At 41.2% G+C, this 26,159-nt stretch overlaps 1 protein-coding gene and 1 long non-coding RNA gene across 3 annotated transcripts in view; one reads left to right on the top strand and one right to left on the bottom strand.

The window, feature by feature from the left end:
- Positions 1-26,159, bottom strand: LOC130150134 (uncharacterized). 2 transcript variants are annotated; one of them, XR_008822129.1, is made up of 6 exons: positions 26,032-26,159; positions 24,300-24,509; positions 8,244-8,404; positions 7,285-7,309; positions 5,622-6,967; positions 1-1,570 (listed from the first exon to the last, which is right to left on the bottom strand). It is a non-coding gene; the product is annotated as an uncharacterized LOC130150134 (long non-coding RNA). The 2 variants fall into 2 exon arrangements; XR_008822128.1 differs by lacking the exon at positions 1-1,570 and having other exon boundaries at positions 4,452-6,967.
- HPGDS (hematopoietic prostaglandin D synthase) overlaps positions 16,372-26,159 on the top strand; it is a 30,176-nt gene continuing 20,388 nt past the window's right edge. Inside the window, exon 1 of the mRNA XM_056340761.1 lies at positions 16,372-16,418. The gene's annotated coding sequence lies outside the window, so the exon portion shown is untranslated. The remainder of the gene's footprint in view (positions 16,419-26,159) is intronic.

Genomic DNA, 26,159 nt, shown 5'->3' with positions numbered 1-26,159 from the left:
TCACACAAAAACTATTTTGTAAGGGAAACCTATCTATAATAAAAGATTTTTTTTTAAGGGACACTTTTTCCCTTACCCACCCCTCAAAGGCATTCAAAATGGGGAACATGTGGATAAGTACTGAGGTTACAAAGTGCCTTGGGAGATTTCAGTAATTCAAGTCACATGCAGTTTATGAACCTTGAAGTATTCAAATATCTTGTTGAGACTGAAAATATTTCTACATTTGTAAATTCTTGATTTTTAAGGACTTTGAATCCCAGGGAAAAAATTGAAACATGAGCATTTCATATCAGCAAAACTCTTCAAGCAAATACCAGTCTTTCTTGTGCAGGGCAATTCCAGATCCTGCTTAGCTCATAAAAATCCCCTTCAGTCTGAGAGATTTCTGTAGCATGCATCAGGTGAGTGTAATTATTAATTTCCTATAAATTCTTCTACTAACACTTTCTGCTTATTCTTCAAGGTAAAGAACATTTCCTCACCCAGGCTACTACTCAATGATACAACTGCAGTTTCCTGGAGCTCATATTTCTTGCATCACTCTATAAACCAAAAAAATATCAACCTGATTGTGAAAACACAAGTCCATAGGGTTTCAGGTGGATGAAAAACTTTTCCCAGGTAGAGAATCCTTGCACTCTCAAACTTACTTCTCCCAGGTCACCGTTTGCATGGAGAAAACTAAATAAAACCACACCTCAGAGCAAAAGCAGTTGGGCATCTTCAATTTCTTTAGACCTATTGTCCATCAAAATGATTTTAAACAAAAGAAATTCAGAAGCAGTCTGTCTAAAGTATCCTGTCCAAATTTTTCACCAAGTACTCTCTGTGTTTACCTATAAGGACATTCCCTACTCCAGTTCAGTGAAGAACTTACTGCCTGATGACAAGGTAAAGTGCCCATTGAAGTTTTTTTGCAGTCCCATTTTTGCACTGACGAGCCCTAGGACTCAATCATTGCTCATGTATCACTAACTAAACCCTGTCAAACTGTTCTACAACCGCTAAACTAAGACTAATGACTTCTTCAGCAGCAGCGCCTGGGCTCTAATGAGCAGAAAATGACATTGATCTTAATCAGATCAGACACCAGCATCTCCCAACTCTATCTCAAAGTCTATTTGATTTCATGCTTCATTATAAAATCAATTAATTTTTCATTGCCTAGTCATTGTATATGTGATTTATAAAACATATTGTGTTGATATTCAAAAGACAGCAGGCAGTCAAGATATTTTGTACAAGTCCCACAGAGTATGCATGGAAAACAGCATTATTTTTAAAAGATGCAGCACACGTAAACCAATGCCATGAATGAGTTCACTTGATGATCTAAAGTGGTGTGATCAATTGTACCAGCCAGGGGGCATTTCCTGCATGCCTGAAAGCCCTGCTTTCACAGAGGCTTCCCAGCCTTTGACAAGGAGAGAAGTGCCGTTCACAAATCCATCCTCAGCATCACCTTTTGCCAGTGCACTCACACTTACTTCCCCGCAGAAGAGCTCAACCTGCACAGAGCCGAAAGCTGAAACATCTTCAGTGCAGCAAGGTATTTCAGAAGCTGAAACTAAGCATGGAACACCAAGTTAATTAGTACAGACATTACAACATGCTGGACCTGTGAAAAATGTAAGCCACAATGAGACTCTTTTGTTGCTTTGCAATAATTTTTTTTATTTTCCAAGCAACTTGGAAATTTGAATGGATGTTTATGGAAAATAGGATCCTTCACTCAAGCATGAATTTCCAGATTAAGTTTATTTTTAATGAAGTTCTTTATAGTTTACTCTATCAATATTTTCATTTACATCCAGATTCAGTAAAGCACTTGGCCATGATGCACTTCCTTGAATATATAACTAGAAACATTCATCTCAGACAAAGAGGATTCTAACATTAGCAATAAAAGAAAGAGTTTGCTAAGCTTCAACCATGCAAAAAACGTGCATATATCTTTTCTACTGCAGACAGTCATTGTAATGGGTGTGGGGGAAGACTGTATTTCTGGTTGATTTTATCTTAACTTTTGTCCCAGTTGCCATGCACACGTTCCAAAGAGCACTTCACCTTACCTTTCCTAAATAAGTACTTCTATAACAAATATTGGATTTTTTTTTTACCTTGGATTTAAATTATACAGTGTAGTTTTATCCATTGTTCCTTAAGCTTATTTGTCAATAATCTGTTGTGTTGTCTCCTGTGATTTACAAATTTTCTTTGGAAGTGGCACAATGACATTACTTTAACCCTGCCCTACTTTTGAGGCATCAATACTTGATATAATCCTGTCTTGCAGCTCTTCCGAAATCATTCTTTATTCATACTGAAGCCATGCAAGTCACAGCCAAGAGCCGAGTTTCACCCAGCACAGTATCCTGCTTCTGACACTGACCATCACTGATTTTTTCAGAGGACATCCACCAGATCTTACAAAAGGCAGATATTGAATAGCTTGCTGCCTACAGACATAATTTCTTGCCCCATTAATCAGAAGCTGATTTAGGTCTCCTCCTACACTTTTATTTCATTTAATCAATATCATGGGAGATTTTGACGGCTGAATTATCTGTAAATGCACATACCCTTTTCTGGAGTCCTAAAGCTCTGGGTGTGTAACAGGGCATGTCTGACCACTCTGGGACACCCAACAAAGGCAGTCCACTGCCTTTCTCAGGCAGGATATCTCATGCCTGTCAACATGATCCATACCGCAGACTTGACGTCAGTTTGGCAAGTACCCTACTGGCAATGCAGGGGAATGACTGAAATTACAAGTGACTGGAGGACGTTCAATAAGCTAAGTGATGTTCACCCAGAACACAAGTGTTTAAGGCAGAAACACTAATCTCAAACCAGCTTAAAGTGTCTTACATTTTAGGTGTTCCTCTGTCTTTTACACAGAGGCAGCTGAAGCCCTCAGTGCTTCACACCCTCCCTGCTAGGTCCATGCCTGCTGGTCGGGGTCTCATTTCTGTTCATTCCTGGAAAGTGACCCTTACACAGATGTTATATTTCTTGAAGCTTCTTCACTACTGTTCTGTCCTCCTTTCCCAGTACAAAGTGTGAACAGCTGCACTTACCTGCATTGCTTAACTGCTGAGAAATTACCTTAATCAAATTTGTCCAATTAATGAAAACCCCAAGGGCAGAAGTTGAGGTCACATGAGGAGGACCATGTCGCGTGGCAGATATGCCCCTGTGAAGGGGACGAGCCCCCTGCAATGCTTAGCTGCTGCTAGGGAGCCTGCCTTCAAAGGACGTGTTCCACCAGCTCACATACAGCCTCTCTTCTGACTCTCCAAGGGGCCTGACATATTCAGCATGTTGAGTAGAGCCCTACCTATCCCATGGGCTCCCAGAGCAGAAAAGCAGCAAAACTTTCATGATAAAAAAAGTAGTAAATGCCAGCTGGAAAGCATTAGAAAATGGTGTCTGAAAGAATGAGTCGCACTCTGAACACCTGAGACTAGATAAGCCAATTTAATAAGTCCTTTAGCTTCTGGAAGATGAAAACTATTACTCTTCTGGAATGAGGATGTGCCATATTACAGGTAAACACTTGGCCTCACCAGATTACAAATAGTTTCCATTGACGTGGTGAGGGATTTCATATTTTTTTTTTATTTAAACTGTGTGCTGCTAGGAGACATTTTTATTTAAATATCAATTTCCAATTTTTCTCTGAGGTGTAGGATTACTTATTCAGCAGTCTTTATTCTCTTTGCTTGAGATACCCATCTCTACAAATTAAGTAAAATATTTCTTCTGGCAAATCTACCTACAACAGCACTCTCATAAACTTCTGTAAGTTAGGTTGATTGCACATAGTACTCATAAGCTGAGAATTACATTTCCTCGTGTATGTCATGCATAAGAACACAAAACCTTGCTTCCAGGTTTCTGCCTTCACTATCTCAGAATCAAAGAGTGATTCAAGACTTGCTAAATAACCCTCCCGTCCTATGACTAGGAAGATAGTCAACTGATTTCAAATGCAGGGAAGAGACCACTTTCAGGACTGTGTCTCAATAGGGAAGAGGAGCTATAGCATAAAAGCTGTAGAGCGTCACGTCAGTGGTTCTGACATCCACTATCTGTCTTCTCTACTCAGTTATTGCATATGGCCACTGCAAGGATGCCACTACTGGGTTTAAGTCTAACTTAATCAGGAACAGGCCAGGCTGTTTTCACATTTCTGTTGTGTAGGATTCAAAAGTGTTTTCCTTTGTGCTAAGAGCCCACATCAAGTGCTACAGAAATTGAGATTGTACATCAACTTCCTGGAATAAGTCCTAAATTAGCATAATTTACCTAAGTAGCAAAATTTTCCCCAGGGGGTACCACAAGTCCACAAACAGTTTTAGGTTCTCAGTTCCGGTGAGTGTACCTTCACCAGCTGCAGTCACAGTTCTGGGCACTCCAGTAGAAGAAAAATTCAGACTTCCTGAAGTGAGGGCAGCCCAGGGCCACAAAGGTGACTAAGGGACTGCAGCAGCTTTCATACATGGAGAGGCTGAGGGAGCTGGGGCTGTTCAGCCTGGAGGAGAGAAGGCTCAAAGGATCTTTTCAATATTTATAAATACCCAAGGGGAGGAGGGTGAAGGTGCGGGAGTCAGACTCTGCTCAGTAGTGCCCATGGACAGGACAAGAGGCAATGGATATATATTAAAACACATGAAATTCCATCTGAACACAATAATACACTTTTTTACTGTGAAGACTGTCAAACACAGGAACAGGTTTCCCAGAGAGGTCATGGAGACATTAAAAACCCAACTTGGCATGGACCTAAATAACTGGCTCTAGGTGTCTCTGCTTGAGCAGGGGAGTGGAATTAGATGATCTCAAGAGGTCCCTTCCAACCTAAATGACTAATAATAACACCATAATCCACAGCAGCAATACTAATAAATTATTACTGCTATGTTCTTGTACATACAACATCATTTTTTTTGCATCTTCTGTAGTTTTCATTGGGCTACAAGTAACTGCAAATCATCTCTATTGATTAGTCTCTAGTTGGTGGGCAATGTGAGGAAATGAGGTCAAAGATAGCTTCAGCAATGGAACAAAGATGTCATCTGCAGCATTAGCAGTTGGCTATAGTGTCTGCAGCCAAAGTCATACAAAGGGCAAATCCTCTTTCCAGCAACTCATTGTGCTAAAAGAGAGAATTCTTGCATTGCCTGGGATTGCTTTTCGTTCAGTTCCCTGCTTAGGAGTAGAAGGACCTATGTAAAATAAACCTTGTGAGAAAGTGCACCTTACTAAACTTTTTCCTCTGCGAAGAGTGCAAACACATCCCTGAGCCACTCAGAAACCAAATCAACAAACTCATCAAATAAATAAAATCAAATACTTCTGCAGGTGACAAAATTCTCCCTTGATACCAAACATTCAAATGCACATATAGCTACTCCCAGATAAACTCTTACTGTGTTTTCATTGTAGAGCACTACGTCGTGTCTCACATGGTGTCCTCAAAGCCCTCACCCCTCCTGATTTCTACCAGAAGGTAACTGATTAATCTCAGCTTGGAAAGAGAATTGTCACTCTTCAGCTTCTACTGGGGATAGAAATCTACACAGACAACTCAGAAAAGAGGGATCCTTACTTACCTCACTAGCTGGATTTGATCATCTGCGGACTCTTCTCATTTCCTTTCTGGCCAGAATTGTCCTCATGGTAAGAGATCAGCAGTGCAGGGTGTAAGCAGGTAGCAATGTTGTTGGGTTTTTTATATCAACTTCCTTAAATGAATGTACACCTTCAATTTCAGTTACTTTCACTCAACAGCTTTCAAATGTTTGCAAAATATATTAACTATCAAGAACACAGCTACCGTCATTTCTTTCAATACCCTGGCAAAAAATTCAGAACTCCTCTCCAATAATTTTTCTGTTTCTTTAGAGGAAAAATAGAAATGTATTACTGAAGGTCTGTGTAATAGCAGAGTTTGGGCAGAAGAAAAATTAAAAAGAACTTAGTAAGTTTACTGACATCTTAACAAAAGTGGAAATTTTAAAGCAGAGAGTACTCAGTAGGAAGCATTTTAGTATGGAAGAAGAGCCATATTCAGTGTGGTGAACATATTCTGTAATGGCTTTCTGCTGCTGGAAGGCAGCAAATCCATTTATCAGGATTATATACTCTGCAGTGAAAAGATAGAGTTCACCCCTTAAGGAGACCCTACGATTTTCACACTCAGCACAGAAGGAAATGATTCAGTATCATCTTGTGCTGGGGAATGTAGTGATCAGGAAAAGAAAATAAGGGGAAAATAGCATCTGAAAAGAGACAGTGGTACCCAAGCAAGTGCTGTCTGTGTCTCTCTCAGGCGTACACCAAGACTTCAGGCCTGCTTGCACACAGGCAAGGATCCGTGCAGGACACAGCACTCAGCCTGTGAGAGCTCAAATGTCCCAGCTCTCACTTGGCCAAGTGTAGACTGCATCTCTCCAGCTCCAACCAGCACCCTGCGAGACGAGATCTCATGCCCCGTCTGACCTCGCGACTGGTATTTGCTGCATGATGGGAAAGCAGCAGCTCTTGCTATATGTAGCTCAGCAGGGAGACTGAGATGGAAATGAGATGAGGATGGCTTGGGTGACTTCTAACAAACTCCGGACACTACCTGGATGAGCAAAAACTCCCTAATCACTCATTCAGGCAGGTCAGGAGACCAGTAAAGAGGCAAGAAAGCTGCCTGTAGGCAAGCTTTTGGACTAACAGCATAACATTCAGAGTTGGACAAATACCTCTGCTTTATCTTTAGGCATGTAACCAGCCTGGTGCAACTGTACATGTGATATTCAACCCCACCCTAACAACATCGAGCTCCTCCAAGCCCCGTGTTACAACTTGCTTTCCTCTCTTCCTGCTGCTGTCTGAATTAGTGGAAACAAAAGGGTGCATTGTCTGAAGGGGTGGGTGGTTTCATCACCACTTGCAGAAAAGCTGAGCACTGAAAAAAAAAGCAGACAGATACGTTATGTTGTCTCAGTTTCAGTCCACTGCAGAAGTGCAGTGATCATTCAACATACAGCGGGCTGGGGGGAGCCTCTATTACTTGTGGGCTGCTGTATATTCACATTTTGATGCTTGGTATAAAATAGCATTGTATGTCAAACCATGTGACATGTAGTAAGACATTGCTAAATAGGTTAGAACCACAAGAAATGGCAGTTAAGAAATTATTTTAGTTATCAAAACAGTAAAAAACCCCACAAAACAAAACAAAAGCCACCATGGAGACAAGGACAACTTACAGGTTGTACTTACAGGTACTTGACGCTCTTGGAAAAATCTGTTTTTCCTGAGAAAAACACACAGATAAAGATGGTGTTGCGAAAGCCTTAAGATTACAGTAAATATTTTGGATAAGACATCAAAATACTTGTAGTTCAAGCAATTTATGTTTTCCTATGATTTTATGAGGGTGGATGGAATGGTCCAAAGGATGTACAAGTAAATAAAATGTTTTACATCAATGTCCAAGTACTTTTCCACGGTAGACAACGACAAAAATATTAATGTCTACAACACAGCAGAACCTGGTCTTTTGCCATGGCGTGCTTTAATGTGGTGGGTGTTGTTGTTGTTCCTTTCTGTTAACAAAGGACTCTCAAATACCACTTGCACCCAAACCCAGAAACATTTTTGGTGAAGTGCCAATTTTACTTGTCTAACCCTCTAACTAGTGCGGTAGTAACACTCCTAGCACATACAGCAAACATGAAGAGCAAGCTGCTGTGCAAATACCACTGCAGTTTGCCACTAAGACTTTCTGTATTTTAAAATCAACAACAACAAGCTATAAATTTAACAGAAAAATACATGTAGTCCTAACAGTCAGTATTTGCTGGATGTGTGAAGCCAGGTACATGGCAGCATCTGCCAAAAGCAGGAGACTCCCTTCTGATTTTCACTCTGTAAAAGTCTGCAGTTTATGGAAAAAAGGGACAGGAACAAATAAGTGAAGGTTGGTGGGCATTTGAATGTCTTAATATTTCTCACAGACTTATGCTGTCTCCATCTTTTGAAAAGAAATTTGGGAGGAGGAGAACGGGCAGAAATAAACATTTTAATGAAATCATGATTGATGGAGGACCAACCATTCAAAACCAGGAACCTCCTAGGAACAACTCACTAAACAGGAATCTTTATCATTTCAGACTTCTGCAAGGGTAAGCAGCTGGAAACTGGAATGTATTTTGACTCTGGCAAGGCAATAGAAATACTGATACTGACCTTGAAAGTCTCATCCCTGGAAAGTTGGAGGCATTTCACATTATTTTTTAACGAGGAGAAAAGACGACAAATCCAGGAATCTTAACAGGGCAAGCTCTGGTCTTCACATGAATTAAAGCTCAAATCGCTGAAGCTGATGAATAGTTTTCCACTAACAGAAAAAAGTAATTGAATTAGTTTTATATAAGATCATTTTACCCAAAAGTGTCTTCCCTCTAGCTATGTCACTTTGCTCAGAGCCATCTCTGTCACTTTGGAAACCGTACAGTTATGGACGATTGCTGATGATGGATATGTCTACCCAAATGCATGCAAGGCACTTAGCAGTACCTCCAAATATCTCCCCGAAGCTAAAACGAGCATGTTGCCAGAAAATATATTATTTCTTCCATTTTGCCTCTACAGAAGTAGTGTAAAGACAGAGTGTTCCCGGCTTTGCTCATAACTTTCATAACTACTGCTACACATGGTTATCAGAACAGGAACACAGAGCACAGCTGCTGTTTGAAACTGCATCTTGACCCAGATCATCCTTCCATGCTTCATGCTGGCAGGGCTATTCTATTCTGTCTGGCACCTGAGAAAAAGGGAAAGGGCAGATGTCCCTCTATTCTTCAGGGTTGTGAGACAAGAGTGTGAAGCCCTGTTGCTCTCCCTGCAAAGCTTTTCACAACTGTTTCTCATTCTAACCATGCCTGATACTTGTTAATTTTTAATTAGTTTTTCAGTTTACACCTGTCTAACATCAGACAAATACTAGCTCCCTTCCCCTTCTGCTGCATTTTAAGCCACTCAACAAAAGATTCTGCCTTAATATATTTAGCCCCTGGGCCTCAACAACTGCAAATAAGCCCAAGACAGAGATAAAGCAGTAAAATATTTATGGCTAGATTTAGAAACGGCTTCTTAGTCTATGCACCTAGCTTCGTGCTTCTTCACTTTCTATGGGCAACTCAGGAAGGCGGCTGCCTACTGCACCCGGTTACCTGTGGCTTTGCGCCCAGAGCTTCAAGCAACTGGAAGCAAGTACCATTAAAGACATGCCCATAGGCCTGACCAGAGCATCGCACTAAAAGAGGATGTGAATGAAAGTCTGGGAGGCCAAGCGATTGCGCCACAGGGCAGGGAAGCACACGTTAGCCAAAGTGCTCGCAAGGCTCGGCCAGCCAGAGGCACCACCACGTGCTGCACGTGGCACATGCACAGTGCATCCACCTCGCCTGGAAACACACAAGCTGTGTGACCAAGCTGCGCTTGGGCAAGAGCTGGCTGTCTGCAGTTTCAGAAACCATCAGACAAATAAATGGGGTGAAGAACAGAGTCAGCTAAATCCCTTTTACCTACTTAATTTGAATTTATATTGGGTATGGAAAAAGCAAAGAACACCTGAGTAACTTATGTTTAAGAACTTCAGATTATTGCTTAATCCAGGGAGGAAGGAGAACAGCTGGTAATCCAATACAAGATTATTTTTGTTTTGCCATGATCTTTAAAAGCAGAACACACATGAGTCCCTTTTTCCTTAAGCATAAAAGAATAAACGGATGATTTCCTTGCTTATAAATCCAAGACAATTTTCTATTCGTTTGTTACTTTTCTATTGACTTCCACAGTCAAAGCTTCCCTGGTTTTTGAGTTCAACTTTCTTTGTGGTGCTCAGAAAGAGACTCACCATTTCTTTTTCCTGTCTCTGCAATTGGTTCCAAGAATCACCTCAGCCCCTTGGTGTTAATTCTTCCTCAAAATTCACCATTAATCAAAGACATCCAGTGCTTGAGGTAAACTGTCCATTCCTCACCTAATATTTTCAATAGGGTTTTCTTATATATATTGTATGTCTCCTTCCTCTGAGCTTCTTCAGCATACCAAAACACCACGGACACAGTGAGCTCTAGACGTAGGCTAGCTACAGAACTGGGTAAGTTCCGTCATCTGGAAACAAATGCAAGTATTCCTCTGGTGCATTTACATTAGACTTACTAGTACTGCTTTCTATCGTGATTAGAGCAGTTGCTGTTGGAAAGTCACTACTGGAGTCGGGGGGGGGGGGGGGGGGGGCAGGGGTGTGTGTGTGCTTGCTCCTTTAAAAGTAGAATTCTGCATTTTAGGCAGGGTGAAGTATTTCGCTTGTGTTTCATAAGACACCTACAGCTTTATGGCATGGTAGCAAAACTAAGGCTTAGGCGCTGCTTTTTTTGTCTTGCTTACTTTGGCAGGTCATACCCACATACCTCCAGGAACTGAAAACTTCTCCTATAGCAATAGTCAGGGTGGGGGAAAGCTACCACAAAAAATAACCAAAACCAAAAACCACAAAGTTTTTAAACCCTGTTTTTAATCCACTTGAGTTTCCTTGAAAGTGATTGTGATATCAAATGATTCATTATTATATTTTTTTTAATCATAAGGATGACGTGGAGAGATTACTTTGGGGGGAACTCTCACATTTCAGAAGGCTGAAGTGAAGAATTTCTCTTCCTTCAGCCTTTCAGTGCATATCTGTGAACAGGGATGTGGCTTCCCTGCCCAGGTCCTACTGCTCAGGACTCCCTGGTGGCTTCCTAGGGAGCCCATCCAGTTCTCTTGTTCATGAGATGAAGCAGCTTAATGTTTTTAAGGCTTCTTTTGAAAGCTTTTGATATTTGCTTGTTAAATAACACGTTTGTGTAATGTTTTCCCTGCTGAAACTGATGTGGATGGAATCAGTCAGACAGCACATGTTACATTACATTATGAGGCTTAACATCTTACTAATTGCATTGGCCTACTTCTGTGAATCACAGATTAGTCTCCTGTTCATACAGCACATCTGATTCCTTTACGTAGTCATTCATGCAATGTGATACAATTGCAAGAGCCCACAAGGGGACAAAAGCTTGTGACTTAACTATCCAAACATAAGCAACAGCATCTCCATCTCCAATTTTCATCAATGCTTTGACCACATGCATGAAATGAGGAACAAAGTGTTCTTATCTTCTGCAACTTGTACACAGACATTTATTTCTTAACTCTTACTTCCCTTTTACAGAGACACAACAAAACATTAATTGAAATAAGAAAAGCAGCTGACTGGCCTGACTTGGCCATGTGGGTTTTTTTCAGTTCCACGAGGGAATTTCTGCAGGATGTAATGGGAAAATAAGCATCAGTACAGAGACCACAAACAGGTACGGGTCGCCCGTCAGCTGACATGGCAAGAACCAGTATTCTGTGTTTCTATGCCGAGCTGCATCTTCTGAACAGATGGGTCCTCTGGCAATTCATCAAGAATTTGTGCTTAAATATCATGTATGCGCGTGATTCCCTATGAGTTGGGAAGACTGTCATTGCTCCTCCGCCAAGCTGGAGAAGCTATTAGGATAAATGCATTCTATAGGGTAACTGGGTTTTCCTGTTACCTTGGCCAGTTTCTCATACGCAGGGGTGTTAAGATACAGAAAGTAAACAGTCTGCCAGATAACTCAGGACTTAGTGTTACTTACAAGAAATTTTGAAGCAAATGCACTAGAAAAAGTAATTCCAAATATTTTGAACAAATGAGCCATTATGGTCCTGCCCAAATTCTAAAGTATAAAACCAGCACCTGAGAGAAGAGCCTGCTGAAGTTAGCACACTTTAAGCCAGCTTCACTGGGGGTTGGATCAGGGTCTTTCATATGCAACCACTTGCACCCAGGAACTTTCCTACTTCTTATGAATAAAGCCAAGAGACCACTTCCAAACATGAAGAACTGTCAAATGGTCTGCTTTTTACTACTTTTGCTCTCCATGTAGCAATATGAAGACTAATCTTTCAAGCTGATGCTTTTCATTCTTCTATGCACAAAAGGTCCCTGCTGCCAGGAGCAGAGGAAAAAAGTTCTCAGCTAAACTCAAAACCCCCAAATTGCAGGCTTGTCTGCAGTTGATTACTTCTCTAAGCTGCTCTGCTTCAAAAGCAAATCTCATTATGCTCGTTTAATGATCTCATTGATCATTAAACATTGCCTTTTACTAGAGCTACAGTAACACTGAAAGAACATTTGATTAAGAATGGATAATTTCTTTCAAATGCATTCATGACCTTTCTGTATATTTTTTACAAAATATCATAAACAAAGCAATGCAATATGCATGAGCAAAGCAAGCCACAATTGTTAGAATGTGCTTTTACTCATACAGATGGTGCTTTTAAAGTAATTTTTTTTAATGGTTATATTTCAAATTAGAAAAAAGCAACAAGAACATCAATTCACCATAAAAAGTTTAAAGATGACAATATTTCCAAAATTAAAGACCTGGTATTTTCAATCCCTACCACATCACTTCTTTGAGCAAAGCTGTTTGTAAACTTAAGCTGAAATTGCCAAACATTAGGTCTGTCTGAAGCTGTGTTTCTCTGGCTGAATCTACTGCTTGCTAAGAGAGAAGGCAAATTGCTGACCTCTATTAGACAAACATAAAAGGCCAAGCACCTTTGTTCCATTTGCATGTTTCTAGATATAAGCCTAATATTCCTCAATAAGGGGCTTAAAAATTATGAGAAGTATCATTATTCACTTCCTATATCTGATACTAAGTGTTCGTTTGCTCAAGTCTGTGATAGTAGCGTAGCACTAATTAAAAAAATAAAAGGGCAGGGATGGGGTGAGGAAATGGCAAAGTGAACGTGATGTCTATATTTAAACTAATAGTGAAACTTCTAGTGCTTCAGTAGATTTATTCTCCTGCACACACAAGTAGATGCCCTAATTGCGGGCTACCAGTCTCTATAACATGGTCATGTCTTGTGCAGTGCAAAAGTTGGCTCACCATAAAAGCCTGGGGATTTCCCTTCCAGCAGGGAAAAGCCCAGTGCGGTCACATACTTACTCCTATTTCAGTTTGGGGAGAGCTGGGCGCCTGCTGTTCCCAAATCAAGCTGCCGGGAAATGCTTCTACTGCAGATGTTTCTGCTTCCACACACAGTAAGCAAGCTATCTCGCTGTAGAGACTTACAACGGAACACAGGCAAAAGCATGAGATGCTGTGTCCCATTTCAAAATCTTCTGCTTAATTGTCAATTCAGGGCTGCAAGGTGGAGCAGCAACTGGGAAAGAAGAGGTGGAGAAGGGCTGGCCACGAGTAAATAGCCAGACTGATCCCGCAACAGGGAATCACAGAGCAAGAGATCTGCCCTGTAGTGTACTCATCCCGTAATAGCCTGTGAATGCTCTGAAGGGGACATCTGCCAGACTAAATCTTGGATTTAATTTTAATCCATGGGACTTCCTCTGCATTTATCAGGGCTTTCAAACTGCTAGGCGAGTGCCCATGCTGACCAAGAAAGAAAATATGCCATTTAGTTAATGTCTTCACATCCCCGTATGCAATGCACAGAAAACATCCTTTCACTGACTTGGTGACTCCACGCAACACCAGACACATGCCCGCAAAGCTGCCCATGGGTCTTGGCCAACTGCAAGAAAACTTGGCATTGCTCCATGACCAAAGGGCAAAGTTGTCAAAATGCAAACCGCTGAGCCATGGGGTGATTCACTGCAGATCCTGCCGTGAAGATCCCACAGTCCGAGGGGAAGGTGTCTGACCTGAATGGATCTTTCCACTCAGGCCTTGCACACATTTCGTTTCATACATCATGATCCTGACCAGTTTGTTCGCACAGCCCTAAAGCTTCCCTAAGTTGCACAGAAGCAAAAAGCATGTTAGGTGGAGAGCCTTGTGCAACCGATACACAGTCCCAGCTTGACTGCAAACAACTGGTAGTTCAGCAAATTTTTCATGCCATCAACAGCTGTTGCAGGCTGAAAGGGCAGCAGAAATGGAGAGCTTAATCTGTAAGAAACCATCAACAGAGGGAGCTAAGGTTAAATCAGTTCAGCGCATTACTAACTTCATTATTTTAAACTTGCAGGCACAAATCACTTCCCATTTTAGGAAGCGCAGGAATTTACTTGATCTTTCACATGCACATTGAATAGAACCTGGCAGAAAGGAAGAATTACTTTTTCTTCAGAAGAAACACACCTACTGATCTCGTAAAGAACTGGACTCACCGCAGGTACTCCTGAGCACAGCTTCTGTAAATCCCACTGTTTGTATAACCGTGCTTCCCACCAGACCAGAAGGTGTTCAGTGCAGTGCTGAGCAGTGGGAATGACGCCTGCGCACAATGTCCGAGCCATTGAACAAAGGCTGAGCTACGCATTCAAAAGATGAAGCTAAAAATTTGGTCCCAGTGCAGTTCTGCCACAGGTTGGAAAGATTTTCTCCCTGATCCACGTTAAAGATTTTATACAGGCAAAGAGGAAAAGGGCTCTTTACTACCTCCTCAATCATTTGAGGCAGAGTCGTAGCACAAAGAACTGCTTGTGCTTCACACCAACTCGATGAACAGAACTCTTGGAGTGAAGGTAGAGTTTTAACTCATTAACCACCTCACATCAAAAATAAAAGCAAAATTAACAATGTTCTTACTAATGCTTTACCATGTATTATCATTGTTGACCTTGCCAAGGTAGGACTAAACTGCTGTCTGTTGAAAACAATTACCTTCAGCTTCCTTTTGAGAAGGTTGAGAACTGGATCCCACAACACTGCTTGTGTTTCCAGGCTGCTCTGTTCCAACTTAAAATAAACCTCTCTGTGTCTCAAAATCTTGCAAATATTTGTAAAAAAGGTTTATTTCATAGTCCATTTACTTGTGTCCAAGAGTAAAGCTTTAGAGAACCCTAAATATTGCTTCAGCTTTCTGTTGATGAAATAAAAAAAAAATCTCATCTGCTTCTCTGCAACTGAAGGAACTGTCATACCCCACAGATACTGCTTTATGTAAACCCAGCAATTAAAAACTGGTGAAATGTGGGTTTACTTAAACTACTTTATACTTCCTTTTTTGGGATGTATCAAAACCACCACCCCTGCACTGATACACTGGAGAAAAGGAATGTTAAAGCATAAATCTGCAGCAAAGGCACATTCAAAAGCAAGGAAGGGCCATCATTAAGGTAAGCTTTGGCAGTTTGGCTCACAACTCTGATTACTCCAGTCCCAATTAGAAGATACTTCGGGATTTTCTGTAAACTTTCTGAGAGTTGTAAATGCTTCTAGTGGTTGAAAACTCAGCTGTTCATACCATGGGAAAACATGCATTGCGTGGAAATGAGTCAGCCTGTGGCAAATGAGTCATGGTGCAAGCTGCAAGGATCTGGCACATCCGAGGGGAAAGCACTTTGGTTAGCACTGCTCTCTGCACCTGAAAAGGACACCCATAACAATTTATGTATACAAAGTGAATGAGGCCTCAAAGATTCAGATTTGTTTGATACACATCACACCTATGTCTTTAGCACTAGTAAGCTTTGCTCCAACGCTGCTGTGTTCTGGTCTCACACAAAGAAGAAAGCAGAACACAGCAACGCTGAATGGACTTTGTTAAGGTCAAAGTACAAATGAATTGAAAAAAGAAAAGAAACAGACCAAAAAGCAGAACATCCACGACAGATAAGAAGCAGCAACATTGCAGAGCTCTAACTACTAATGTGCATTACTCATAGACAGAGTTTGCTCAAGTACTCTTTCCCCTTCTTCACTGACAATGGAGGAAAATAAATCGCTTCGCTCTCTATGACAAAGGCTTGGAACCTGTATTTTCTTTCTCTGGTTGCTTTTGTTTCTCATTCCTCTGTTTTAATGAGGTTTCAGCTATTTAAGGCATTGTTCTACAATTAGATCAGATGCTGTAGGGCTTCACATAGAAATAATCTTTTTTATATACAAAGAAGTATAAAAAAAAAAAAAAGACAGACGTTTCTTGGCTTGCTCGACACTTCTTACATTTTAAAAAAACACCCGTCACCTGACTCAGCTCCCTAGTGTCTGTTTACTATTCTATTTTTTTTAAATGGCACTTGAAAGTACTTCTCGCCCTTGAGCACAAGCTGAAAAACTCTAGTACTCAATTTGCTGTAGCAGTCCTAAAAGTCACAAAGCTTGCTTGTTATCTGAAGAAATGATGCATTTGTTTTGTGTGTGAGAGGGGAGAGAGAGAAAGGCATGATGACATATTTGTCATGGGGAGTGGTTTGCATATTAATAAACAGTGTATATATAAGCTTCTTCCACTGAGGCTGGCACTCAGGACTCCTGTGCACTGAGGAAGGGACCACGTATCACTGCACCAGCGTGAGTTCTGTTTTGGCTTTGCTTACTGCCTCGGTCTGGTTCCTCTCTTTCCCCTTTCTTGTTCTAATCCTGTTCTGCCCTCCCCAGGGCTACTGTTACACCAGATGCATGGGGGTAAGTCTCATCAAATTATGTTACATGTAGATTAAGTACTGAGAGTATTTAATTTCTAAGAATTTTGCTCGGTTTATTCAACATGAGTCTCTGACCAGTGCTACTGGCATAGCGAGGGATAACCATGAGCTCTACACAAGTGTAACTCAAGTACTCCATCTATATACCTGCTTTGCTACTTACAGGCATCTTTAAACTGCCCGCTGTACTTAAGACATCTGTACAATCACATGCGCCGCTACAATCAGATTTCAGAAATTATGAACTGCTTTTCTAGAAGCAAAAAGGCAGATCACTAGCCTGTTGCAAGCCCCCATTTCTCACCAGTGCCTGGTGCTATCAGTGCTGAGCTACTTTGATAATCAGGGTACACGTCAGAGAGATGCTTTCCAAAGAGATCATCATAACAGCAAAAGGCTGGTGTGGAGAAGCTCCTGGCCTTCTGCAGGGAGTTTTCAGTGAAAAATAATTTCAAAGCAATATGCTATTAGATGTAAATGCTGATTTATATGCATTCATTTATGTAACCAAGCCAAATCTAGGCTAATGTGAGAGAAATTAGATGAATGTTAAGCAGTACCAAATAATTCCTCCAGGTCATTTTTGTGCACTGTTCTGTCCATTTTCCAAATTCCTGTCTTCTAGTTCACCAGCGGATTAACACACTCTCATTCTAATTCCCAGCATTATTCTATAGAGGCAAACCTACTGCAATCAGCCTCCACTTGCTCCATTTTTCTCCTTATTAAACTCACAGGGTTTTTTGCTGTTGATTTTGTTGTCTTTTGCTTCAGAATGATACTCTGAATTGCTGTTCAGGATTTCCACACCCCACACACCCCCAAATTCTCACTGCCATAGTTTGCCTGTGTGCATGATCCTCCTGCACACATTTCCTCTGTTAAAAGCCATCCTTTCTTTCCTGCCCATTTCAAACTATCCAAGGAAACAAACTGTAGCTATAAAATATTTTTCCTGGACTGCTGTGCTCCTTAGGACTGTTTGTAAACACTGGTACTTTCATACTGAAAAGTTGCAACTTTTGCAAAGAAAAGGAAAAAAAAAAAAAAAGACATAGAGTTCTTTTGTTTACTTTTGTTTACACTTTGTTTTCTTTAATCCAAAATAGAAACCACCTCTCCCTACAAATGCATGCGTAGTGTGAACTACTCTCTTCTGCAGATGCACGCACACCCAGATACACAAATCTATTTAGATAGAAAGACGACTGGAATAATCCAAATTTTAAACCAAAAATACACACAAAGTAATTCTTAGAGTTCTGGGTTTCTGCACACACAAGCACATCAGTCAGTCATCTTCAGTGCCGCACATTCCTGTGCCACTGACAAACACACTGCTTCTCTAAGGGTTTGCTCTTAAGATTTCTGGTTGCTGTCTGCCACACACAACCTGCTTCTAAGCAGTTAGAAAGCAGAAGTAATTGAAGATAGTGCTCGCTTTCAAAATATCTTTGATCAAAATCTTACCAGCAAGTAATTACACTGCCTAGAACCCACTGACATACTGCTGTTGGATTAGCAAGTGGCATACCATGCCACTAAAAGATATGCTTATCCACATCAGCCAAGGACTTATCATATATGCTGCAAATCTCAAACACGTGAATTTTTCACCATTTTGCCAGCTAGTCCAAGGCGGGGGGGGGGGGGGGGGGGGGGGGGCGGGGGGGAGGGAAGAATCTGCCAAATCCCACATATACATTTTAAAATGCTGTAACTTTGAAGAACCTCACTTATCTGGAGTCAATCTGCTAAAACTCTCATATAATAAGGTACAGTGAACTGGAAAAAAAAAATTAAATGCTTCATTTTGCACCTCTTTAGAAGTAACTAAAAACATTACTGAAATGTCTCTGTAAATCATGAGCATGAAATGGGACATTCAGCAATACCAGACAGACATACTGTGCTTTGGATTCGGGTAGCAGATGGCAAAGGCAGAAGGGAAACAAAGAAAGGTCTACAGAAAGGATGGTCTGAACTGTCTCACAATCTTTAGTTGATGTTTGACAACAGGAAAGAACTAGTGTGGGACACCAGTCCCTGTAAATGTATGCCTCAGGTAAACAAGCATTTTTTTTGTGCCGGGGTACCCCAGGGCAGAGCAAGGAACCCGCAGCAATGGACACTGCCCCAGAGCCAGACTCTGCCTGGCGTTTCCATGAACAAAGGCAAAATCAGCCAGAAACTGCTGCTCAGAAAGTACTTTCTTCTTAAGTGTAGGGACTCAAGGTTAGGGTTTTACATACCGAGCAGTTTGTAACTAACTCATGGTGGTCCCCAGATTTCTGGCCAGGCATTGCTCAGGGCTGTAGGTCCACACTTGCCAGTGCTGTTCCTCTCAAGAAGACTGGCAATGTCCCAAGAGCACTTTAGCGAGGTCCTGGATCTCTTCAGACTCATTCTGGCTGTGAAAACAATTTCAAAATATCTGAAAATGCATGGAATCTGTGCCCCAGCCCACCGTGCTGGTGCCTCCTGGGCAGGGTGGTATGTGCCAGGCACCCCAGGGCAGAGCAGGAGGACACCAGGAATGTGTGACCAGGAGACCTGGTGGGTGGTGCTGGAGAACACTGCAAAGCGAATAAAACCCTGCCTGGTCTCACCCTTGCCAGCTAAAGTGAGCATATACTGTGCTGAAAAACCTACCTAATTCTTTTTCTTTCATGCCCATAATTTTGTTTATTTTTGGCAAGTGGTACAGAAGATTCACAATATGCAACAGTTGAAGAGCAAAGTAGTTCAGACTAGCAGGGGTAAGAATCTGGCATTTCTACTCCCCCTTGTACATACACACACACGTGGCTGGAACAGGAAACAAAGCTAACTTTTTCACATCCAAGGAAAGATGCTAGGTGGTGAAGACAGCTGTTATACAAATTGCTGCACTGGACAAGCTTGAGAGTTGAGGAAATGGACATGAAACCATCCTGGCAAAATCAGCAGCTGCCTTGGGAGAGCTAAATCACTTAACACACAGCAACATGACTCACTGCGCTCTGCTTCCTAGGGATACTGTAGAGGGGGTGCTGATTTATCTGAAGACTACAGAGACAGATGCAAGCCATGAATTTTACAGGAATGACTGGTGTTGGCAAGAATTAAGATTATTTAGGCTTTTTTTCTACCACAAAATGCTTCAGGGAATTCTTAAAACATCTGATGAGGAAATGAAAGACTTAAATAGTCTCTCCCGAGAAATTATCCTAACCACTCCTTAGTCTGTGTCTTTCCCCACGATCTCTCCTCTTGCAATTTTATTTACCAGTATTTTGCAGTCTCAGGTGTGCAATTTATTCCTTCGAAGTTCATTACACCTTGGGAGGCTGCACAAAACAAGCTCAGAATTTATTTACATAAACCTGGGGCCAAGTAGCTGCAAATCAAAAGACTGAGGATCAGACCGAGAGCAAAAGTCATCACAGATGCTCAGGCCCTAAACCAAAGAGCCTGGCAGGAGCAGCACACTGCAGCAGCAGCCCAGCAAAGCCCTGCCCCTCACAGCCTCTCTGCCACCCTGTACCTGCTGACGTGCAAGCACTCCCTCACTCACTTCAGTTCAAATGAATGGGGTAAACTTCAAACACCCGAATTCTTACTGTTTTGACCAGTTGTCTGAGGGGCAGTCACATGAAGAGCAGCAACCACGAAATCAGCTTGGAGAAGCCCAGTGGAGCCTGGTGCTCTCCTCCAACAACAGCCTTGGCAGTGACCGCCCATTCAGTGTCCAGTCTCGCTGGACTCTCACCGTCAAAAAAAATTTCTCAGAATAAGTATTTCTCTAATCCTCTTTCTTTCACCAAGATTTTCCCCCAGGCTTCTTGAAGGATTTCTCTAGAGCTCTGATTTCCCACATCAGCAAACCAACCCTGGAGCTTCCTTGGACAGACAAATGCTTTAAGGTCTCATACAGCCTCTTCTTTAAAGCTGTGCACTGACGAATCAGGCTTTCAAAAGCCCCCACGCACACAGCAAAGCTTCACTCGTCCCGTCATGCAACATACTTGTATCATTAGTACTTCTCAGTAATCCCACAGCAATGCCTTAAAAACTCTTCTCATGTTAGGAGGCTCATTTCCATCACAGGCTGCAAATAACCAGTACAATGGGTAAAGACATGCAAAATCCCACGAAATATATATGTGTGTATATATATATATATACACACACACACACAACACATACATATGTGCTTTAAGCCATGCATATATCTAATCTTAAAAATCATGCTAAGTATCAAGCCACAGCCATTACATTTGGGATTTGTTATTTCAAAATTCAACCCTACCTCAAATTGCAAAAGCATTTACTTCAGATGATTTGTGTATTAAACAGAAAAGAGTGTACACATTTTTTTCTCTTTTCTCTCCAAGGTTCAGATTGCTATCTTGCATAGAAAAAGAAGGGATCAAATGAAGATGTTTATATTCTATAATTGGGGCAGAGCAGGGAAAGAGACTATTGTTCTTCAGAAAGAGAGTTTATGTCAGACAGAGCTGACAGGAATTAGATATACTTAAAGCTTTTCATTTTATTCTTTGTCAAAACACAGACTGCTGTGGAAATTTTCCAGTGGAAGATCTGCAGTCTTCCATTAATCTGCCAATATTCTCCAATCTTTCACCCTCAAAAAGAATTAATAAGGACATCTTTTAGCAAAAAAAATACCCCACAAACCAACCATTCATTACAATTTTTAGTTTTCAAACAGTGAAACTCTCTCTTAAACCCCTGATTTTATTTAAATTACTCCATCGTAAAAGCAGGAGACATTTATGCTCCAGAAAAAGAAAATGAGCATTTTTCCTTTTCGCTGTGCAATAAAAGAGGACCATCCTGATTCTTCAACTCTCTCTTTCCTAACTGGAATATTAAAGTTATTAGCTTCCCCATTCAGGGAGTATGTCACATAAGGTACACACCGTACCCCCTCAGTTTTTTCCAGGGAAAGGCAAAAGGTATTTCTCTTAGTGTTACTTACATCCAGATAAACAGCTTGGATTAAGGTAATGCCTTCACCAGCAGAGTGCCAACCTTCCTCACAAGCGAGGAGGCAGAAGGGGACCAACACCCACCCTGTGGCTGCTTCTGGCTGGCATGGACAGATTTTTTACCATCAAAGTCTTTTTGCCCCCAAAAGGGCCAATACATCACTATTTCTGTTTGTAATTTCAGCTCTGAATTTAGACATACAGTATAAACACAGAGAGTCTTTAGAGAGGGTAACTTTTCATCGGAGGGAGAAGAATATAAGGCATTCCTGCAGCAACTGATTTGATCGGCAACCAGGAGAGCTGCACCATGCCCTGCAGACAAGGCAAGGCTGCTTTTCAGTTGGCTCCTGCTTTTTCATCATTGCTCAAGCAGGAGAAGGTAACCCAGAACACCTTTCCCAAAACCTTTATGACTGTTAGGTTGGTTAAATAAAAAGGAAGACATACTGGAAACAGACATTTCCTATTTTTCTTACCTTACTAAAACCGTGAAATGCATTTTATAAAGTTATAGCTGTGAAAACTTTTCTTTACTTGCCTTCTACAAGAGCTGTTTAAGTCTTGTCTCTCTGGTTCCTTCCTCCAAAAACTGAACATGCAAAACATGAAGGCAGGAAGACTCACTTGGACAGGAAAATATTTTTTGAAATTGAGGAAGGAGAAAGCTGCTTTGACACTCTGCTCTCCAGTTCCAGGGTGGGGGAATTCACCTATCTGAGAAGGACAGTAAGCAAGACAGGCAAAACTGAATGTAATATCCCTACTGTTTCTGAGGTGAAATGAGGCAGTGTAAGTCTCTTTCCTGGTTAAAACTCTTTCTTTGTACTCCATAAAGTAACACAACTCTCCCCAGCCCCCAAGGATCAGAACCAAAAATCCATGCTTCATACTTGGATAGGTCACTCCTGAGACAATAGCCTAAGGAAAAACGCCTTTAATGTGTAAAGATTCTTTTGACTGCATATACAAAGGAAAAACCCCATAGACATAGCCAGCTTCTTTCCTTTCCCTTCCTGACTGGAGTTTCCTCATTGACATTAGCACCACTGGGCCTTGTGACTGGGAGTAAGGAAGAGAAGGAATATTTTTCCCTCTGAACTGCCAGCATTACCATTAATTGAAAATGTTCAGCTGATACTGGTGATACGAACATCAAGATGTATACGTGGCACGGCACATTACAGAAATATATGAGTAAATATACGAGTTGGCTGGAATTGCAGTGCCCCTGCACCCCAGTACGATACCTCAAATTAAGCTGTCTGGTATACATCTATTTCACACCTACTAGTCTAATTTCCAAGCCAACTTTGCAGCACCAGCTTTTCAAGAAATAACAACTGCTTTAAAAGCAGCGCTGAGGAAAAAAAAAAAAAAAAAAAAGTCCACCAAGCTTTTCAACTTGGACTAGATTATTGCTTAGAGAGGGCACAAATTCTGCTTCACACTTAGCAAGATGCTCCTTGGCAGAAAGATACCTGGAGGTTTATGTGAGTGGAAGCTGATCTGTTGTTATACTTCCACCTTAAAAAGTCATGAAAATGAAAGTTAGAATATCAGCTCCAGCAACCCAAACACTCTGAATTGCTATAACTGCTTAATCTTATAATAAAATAAACAGAGGTATCTGTTGACTGAAACATCATTCAGCAGTCCTTGGGGGGACTTTTTCTCCTTCCTCATCTGACATGGCAGCACCTTCCTTTCTCACACCCTTCAGCAAGCACAGGTCCAGCCTGCTCTCCCGGTGGCCGATCACAGGCCCAGAGTTCCCAGATGCAGTCCTAGGTTGTATTAGCACAGGGAAATGAAATGGAGCTCTCTCAAGGACCATGTCCTGGTCTGGTTGCAAATCAAGCCAGGACAATGGTACCAGGCAGCTGAGACCTCCAGCCTCTCCTTTATGGCAGGCCCATGGCCAGGCAGCGCCGCGTCAGGTGCTAGCTGTGGTACTTTCTGTTAAGTGACTCCTAAATTAATGAAGGACCCAGATGTTAAATAAATATACAAACAGTGCAATGCATCGTCTCTTCCAGGCAGACAGTTTGAGTCCCAAATTTTTAGAAATACCCAGATGAGCCTTAACAAAATCCTACTTGCTTGCTAGAGGGAACAGTTGGGCTTTTTAAATCCTCTAACAATAATTAAACCTTAAGGCAAGAAAATTTAATTTTTCACAGTGCAAACTACAATTAAAGGGGACTTTGCACCACGAGGTGCTTTCTCAGACTTTGGATGGATGCGAACAAATGGCTCAACTTGGCTGGTTTCTCCCCCTCCACCCCCAGCTCAGGGAAAAGCTCTTTGCTGCCTGTCACCTCAAATATTAATAACCTTATCCAAGAAAATGAAATGAAGTCCTGCCTTTTGTGGGTTTGAGGGTTTGTTTTTTTTTCATTTTTTTTTTTTCTGAATTCACATACTTTGTATCTGCATCCAGGTTTTGGTGTCTGTTACTAGCCAAAGGAACATTTCCTTGTATTACTTTGAGGGCTGGATTTTCCAAAATAGAGATGAAACACTGTTCATCTACAAAGTCCAGTAGAGTTTTGGTGTTTAGTTTCATGGTGCAAAGGCTCAGGCTGAGTGTGCAGAACTGCACACAGGCTGGCACAGGCAGCCTGCTCTGGGCGCATATCCAAAACTCATCTTGAGCAGACAAAATGCAGGCAATGCACTTGTGACTTACCCTTTAAAACAGAGCAGGGACACATACGCTATCATCTAGTAAAAGCAAGAGTATAGCATACCTTGCAGGTACTGGGATTGTTTGCTTCTGTATTCTCCCAGTGTGTTCATACCGTTTCCAGTCTGCCAGTGCTTTTTCTTTTCTGTACTAGTGCTATCTGAAATTCAGCATTTTAGTTCTCAGAGAATGATGCTGATTCCTTCCTGGAATCTGTTTTTTCACTCTAATCTTGCCTGAAGTTTTCAAGTTGATTGCTTAGTCCTGCTCGGAACTGGAATAAAAACATCCCAAACTCATCAGATAATACAGTATCTCCGTAAAGACAGTCTTAAATTATTTTAAATCTGTCCCAAGATGTTTGAGATACTTGTAACCTCAACCTGAATTTTGACTTGTAATGTAGAGGATGCCACCTTTTACACATATTTGACCTTCTCTCAGATTTTCTGTTTGATTTTTTGAAACTGAGTGGCTCCAAAAGTTGAATTTAATCACAAGATCCACTAATCTTCTGTTTAAAGGTATGTTAAAGCCAGTTAAGCTGGCTTTAAGAAAGCCACAGACGAAAGCTAGAAAATCAGCTAAGAGGGTCAACAACTTTGAAGTATTAAAGCACATTTATTAGTAAATTTCGACTTGCTGACTTCGCTTGAAAGTTGTATGCAATAAAACTGGGGCAGAGGTTTCCACAGGCACTGTCAAAGTAGGGCAGGGCAGATGCACAGGTGGGCCCTGGCTGTGTATTCATCACTTTAGAAATTGAAAAAATGCTGCTTAGATGGCAGGTTTATTGGGGGAAGGTAAAACAGCCCCCTCCTGCATTTATGCACACTTGGCTTTGCAATGAACTCAGATTTAATAACATTAAGCAATTGGCTAAATGTTTGTAAGTCTGGGCACTGAGGTCCTTCCCCCCCCCCCCCCCCCCAACATCTTCCAGTACTTTTAAACCATAACTAAACCTAAAAAAAGAAATAATGTTAAATAGTTTCCCCTTTTGTCACTGCCCCCCAAAACAAAAGTATGAATTGAAAGACCCAAAATAGACCTTTTTTCCCCCTAGAAGAGATATTTTTCAATCATTTAATAATTTTGGACATTTTTAAAGTTTTTCTGATTTGTTTCTCATCATCTATTCCTTTACAAAATTCCTGGGAAAATGAGGCAAAAAGAATAAGGAAAAAAGCCAACAACTTGCTTCGTATGTTTGGCAAAAAGCTATTCCAAACACAACCATTTCTTTCATTTAGAAATGTATCTGCAATTGTTTAGGAAGCACTACTGACATTTCACAATAAATATAAATAAAAAATAAAATCTACAAACATTTACAAAAACATGCTTACAATAAAGCTATAGAGACCTTTAAAATGTCAAGTAGTTTTGGTAAACTCCTCGTAGGGTGGTTGTTTGCTGTTCACAGATGGATAAAAATTCATAAGCTTAAATGTGCATCAGCACTGCAAATATTTGATTACTCTTCACAGTGTATTCATTAGAAATTTGTTTAGTTTTGCTTTAGACATTTCAAACAATAGTTTCCGCCATTTTCTTGACAGACCAAAATATTCCACAGCCTCCTACAACAGCCATAAGGACCTCCTGATCTTCAGCCAAAATTCCCTTTTCTTTACATCATCTCGCTACTCCTGATTATAGATGTCTTTGTATATAAAGTTCCCCCACAGTAAGAATTAGACTCTTCCAAAATACTCGCCACCAGAAGCGTTATGCTTCATTCATCTCCAGCCCGCTCTATATATAGTTGTCTACTGTTTTCCTCATGACAGTACCTTAAAATCTTCTATTCTGGTGCTTTTAAATGCCTTCCAGCTGTCAACAGCTCTCCGCTAACACAGGGCTAAGCAGGCTCGAGGTAGGTGAGATACTGGAGCCGTGTGAGAGCAGCGCGTTAAGCACA

The sequence above is a fragment of the Falco biarmicus genome, chromosome 1 (assembly GCF_023638135.1).
Source record: "Falco biarmicus isolate bFalBia1 chromosome 1, bFalBia1.pri, whole genome shotgun sequence".
Lineage (NCBI taxonomy): Eukaryota > Metazoa > Chordata > Aves > Falconiformes > Falconidae > Falco > Falco biarmicus.
Note: the sequence above shows the minus strand (reverse complement) of the source record. Positions and strands in the feature narration are given on the sequence as shown.